Source organism: Arachis duranensis, chromosome 8 (genome assembly GCF_000817695.3).
Source record: "Arachis duranensis cultivar V14167 chromosome 8, aradu.V14167.gnm2.J7QH, whole genome shotgun sequence".
Lineage (NCBI taxonomy): Eukaryota > Viridiplantae > Streptophyta > Magnoliopsida > Fabales > Fabaceae > Arachis > Arachis duranensis.
Window position 1 is genome coordinate 43816265 of NC_029779.3, and position 4867 is coordinate 43821131.

Here is a 4867-nt window from a genome sequence, read left to right on the forward strand (position 1 = left end):
TCCATCCGGATCAAAGAAGAAATATAAATGGTTCATTTTTTTTTTCTTCTTTCATTACTTTTTATTCGAAATGTTCTTGAACAACTAATTACTAAAATACATTGGCCTGCTTATTTTTTTTGAAGTAGTATATACTAGAACCCTTATAAAAAGGTTTTTTCAAATTGATTAGCTAATGCTTTGCTTGGTTGTTTATTCAGGTGTTGTGGAAAGATTTTAAGAAAATCAGAGATTGTAAATTAAACTGCGAAAAAGGTGCTTAGAAATGGCTGAATAAATCTGCAGTCCTACATGTTCTATTTTAATTTTGAACAAGCTACATACGACAATAAACTAGTGTTAGGATGAGATGTTTTACAAAATAGTTGCTTGGGTTTATTTTGCTCATAATTTTGAGTTGTGCATAGGCAGAATTGAATAGAATGGTTTTTGTTCATTGTAACAGTAGCTAGTTAGTTAGTTCTTTTCTTTCCCTTACTCCCAAATGAAAGGCATGAGAATAAGAAACAAAAGTTCAAGTAAGTGGTGCTGATCCTGAAGTAAATATTGTCTTTGATGAGTTTGAAAAACTCTAATTTAATTTGATAATGATCAAATATTATTAAAACAATAAATTACAAAATTATTAATTTGATATGTGCTAATTTAAATAATTTTGCTATGCAGATTTTTGTTATGGACCGAAAAAAAAGAAATATACAGCAAGCCCAAATTGATTAAAAATGATAAGCATTGATATAAAATTATTTTTTATCCTTGTGGCTGAATATTTTTGTTACGGTGGGTAACCGGAGATTGTCTGAATGGATGGCGTTGGCTGGCCCAAATATGTGAAGGAGGAGGATTCAGTGTGAGTGTGCGACTTGCGAGGCTCCGTCCGACTTGTGCTCGTAAGTGAATGGGGGGTGGTACCTGCAAAGACACTCCGATGCCTAAGTTAGCGAGAGTGTGAGCAGGTCTAGAGAGTATTGGGCTTAGAGATACCTGAGGGATGTCAGTGTATTTATAGTGGTGAGCCAATAACCACCGCTGGAGTAGTGCCGTATCTTTAGGATGTTAACCGTCCCATTATCTTGGGGAGGTTAAGATATGGCTTTACGAAGCGGTTAGAGAGATTTTAGGGGCGGTTACCCATTTGAATGAGTGTTTATCTGCCAGCTAATCTCATGCCCGACTTCTTTAGAGCAAGTCGTGGTTGATACCGACTTCTTACGTGAAGGTCGGTACTTCCGAAGGCTGAATCCTTTGGACTAGGCCTTTTATTTGGGCCTGGACCTTTGTTATTGGGTCAGGGTATGAACAGTGCCCCTACTTGAGCCCAAGATCTCTTTAGGGCTTGGGTTCAAGTATTTAGATCGGGTTTGTGGCCGACTTTCACGGGTTTTTAAACCGACGTGATTTTTGCGACTTTTTGTTTTCTGACAGTTACGTCAATTCAAATGTCGTGTCCGTTAGGGATGCACTTAGGGATTGATGGCTTTGGTAACAATGCATTCTCATTAATGACTGCTTCGTTTTTACCATTATGCCCCTTAGCATGTTTATAAGTACTTTCTCTCTCTTTCCTTTTTCCGTTTCTGCAATCTTTCAAACTTCCTCTTTCTTTGTTCGTGCTGTGTTTATACGTACTATACTCTCGGGCTCCTGGAGACTTCTGCTTCTTTATTTTCGGAAAGAGGTTAGTTTCTTTCTTCTTCTTTGCATGACTTGATTTTGTAGAGGAATAGTTTTGTAGATTTTTTGCTCGGCTCCTTTTCTCCTCTCTAGAGACCTTTTTTTATTTTTTCCTTTTCTTTTTTCCTTTTGTAGGTTTTCTTCATTTTCCTTAGAGAAAGAAAAATGGCCTCCGTAGATTGGGTTGACGTTACTGTTCTGGGGGAGGAGCCGTTGGTTGATGCGGAGTTTATTACTCACCTTCGCACCCACCATCGGCTCTGTACTTCGGATGAAGATGAGCCTAAATACGAGTTGCTTGTTCCCGGTTTAGAGGACCGGGTTTGTCATGGGAGAGCCAATGAAACGGCTCCCCATTTCTTCTTTATGTATGAGTGCATGATCACCCGTCTGGGCGTCTTTCTGCCCTTTTCAGATTTTGAGATGTCTGTTTTGCAGCATTGTCGTGTTGCCCCTACCCAGCTTCATCCCAACTCCTGGAGTTTCTTGAAAATTTACCAATTTATTAGTCATGCTCTGGATTTCCCGACTACTCTGAAAATCTTTTTCCATCTTTTTCATATGACAAAACCTTTTAGTGGGCTGAATAATAAACAACAATGGGTTTCCTTCCGAGCCATACAAGGTCGGAGGATTTTTACCCTTTTTGATGAATCTTTTCATGACTTTAAAAATTTCTTTTTCAAAGTGCAAGCTGTAGAGGGTTATCATCCCTTTTTTCTGGATGATAATTCCTTTCCTCGCTTTCCTTTATACTGGCTGGAGGCCTCCCCTTGCGAGAAATATGGTTTGGATGACCTGGATGAGGTAGAGGCTGCCGTCGTGGGGTTCCTTCGAGAAGTGTGGGGGAGGGCCCCCTATTTGGATACTAAAAAATTTCTCCAAGGGTCTCCGACCTTTGTCCAATCACAGCTAGGTAGTTTTTTCTAGTATGCTGAATTTCCGACTTGTTAACCCCATATTCCGACTTGTTTGAATCTTTAGCTATTGTTTTCTTTTTCAGAAATGGCAAAGACAAACGCTGAAGAATCTTTTCAGAGGGTCCAGGAGGCTAAAGCTAAGTCTCGCGCTCGGTCTGGTGGTGCCAGGGTTATCTCTCCTCCTCCTCCTCCTCGTAATGTTGGAACTCTTTCCAATCCTATGGTGATTTCTTCTTCAGCTCCCTCTCAGCCGTCCTCCGTCGTCCGACCTTCTCCCGATCCCAAGAAGCGCAAGCTCTTAGAGTCTGGCTCTTCTGGGGAGGTTAAGGCGGATGCTCTTGCATTCGTCCGCAAGAATATCTACCCTTATGCTCGTATAGGCATGGATGATATGTCTGTTCGGGGCCACCTTACCACTATGATCGAGGAGAGCCTTAAGGCGGCGGGGGTCTGCGGCAAGCTCTTAGATATTTTTGATAGGGCTCCTCTCAGCTCTTTGGGGGTGACCTCGAGGGTCGAAGAGCTGGAAGGGAGGCTTCGCGTATATGAAGAGCACGAGGGAGAGTTGAAGAAGGAAATTGCCAAGCTAAAGGAGGAAAGAGATACCCTCCAGGAGAAAGGGAAGGCTTTGCAGGCCCAATGCAACATGGAGACGGAATTGAGGAAGACGGCACAGGCCAGCTATCAAAGCCTATTTAAGGATCTTGTGTCTGTGAAAACTGACCTGTTTAATTCTCGGAAAGCGTATGAGGAGTTAGAGGACTCCATTGCCGATGGCGCCGAGGAATCTTGGAAGATTTTCCTGGAGCAGGTCAGAGTTATTGCTCCTGACTTGGATCTGTCTCCTTTACATCCTGACAAAGTTGTCATCGACGGTGCCATTGTAGATCCTCCTGTCCCCGTAATTGTTTCTGAATCAGAGTTGAAGACTCGGGGGCAGAGGATCATCGAGTCTCCTCCTCGCTCCAAAGATGCTCCGAGTACTTCGGTTATTCCTCCGACTTCCTCTTCTTCTCCTGTGGGTGCTTCTCTTCCTGGCGGTGCTCCTCCTGATTCTAGTGGTGGTTTGTTTGCTTCTGCTGTGAAAAAATAATCTAGTGATTTTTGGCTATTTGGGGGTCTGGCTTGTGGTCCCCCCATTTTTGAACTCTTTTATTTATTTTGTGCAGTTTCAATAATTTCTTTTGGCATTTTAAGGCCGTAAACGAAATATTTCAATAAGTGCCCTTTTTTGAATAAGGGTTTAAGTTAACAAAGTAAATGCCCTTTTTTGGATAAGGGTTTAAGTTACCTTATGCGTGTATGCTTTTCTACTTTTGATATTTCAAAACCCTTTTGATCTTTTTCTGAAAACCTTTTTATTGGCTTGTCGAGCCTTTTAGCTTAAGGGCTTTTATGCAGCCTTTAAACCTAGGTTTTTCAATCTCTTTTTATTATCCTTTATACTCAACTTTGCTTCAGTGAGTTTTATGACTTAGGTTATTTTTGTGATGCGTTTTTCATCTACCCGGAGTATATCCGAGTTTATTTTACTCGGGTTCTCATTTCGACTTAGGAGTCGGATTGTTCCCGAGTTTTTTACGATCAACTCATACAACCTCTTTACGCCGACTTGTACCTCATCGTTTTATCCTGACGACCATCTAGGTCGGTTCATGGGATTTTCACGTTTTGTCGAGCTTAAGTCGGCGCGTTTCGTAGAAAGACTTAGAAAAATAAAGAAGGAAATTATAAGAGATAAATGAAAAATATCTTTATTAATTTGGGGGGTACCTTCTTGCTACTAAGGGTCTTGATAGCCTATTTCCCTTAGCCTCTACTATGATGCCTCGTTAAAAACCCTTCTCCAGAAAAAACCCTTTTGGGAAAAAATCGTGAAGTTGGGAAAAGAGTACATCAGGGAGTAGAGTTCGCTTTCAACTGTAGTACCTTTTCATATTACAAGCATGCCACGACCTTGGTAACTCAGCGCCATTCATGTCGGTTACTTTATAATAGCCTTTTCCTAAAACTTCCTTGATTTTGTATGGTCCCTTCCAATTTGCGGCGAGCTTTCCTTCTCCTGATTTGTTGACTCCAATGTCGTTTTTGATTAGGACCAAGTCATCGGGGGCAAATGTTCTTCGAATGACTTTCTTGTTGTACCTGGTAGTCATCCTTTGTTTCAATGCCGCTTCTCTTATCTGGGCATCTTCTCGGACTTCGGGGAGCAGGTCGAGCTCCTCTTTGTGCCCCTGTATATTTCCGACCTCGTCATGGAGAATTACCCTTGG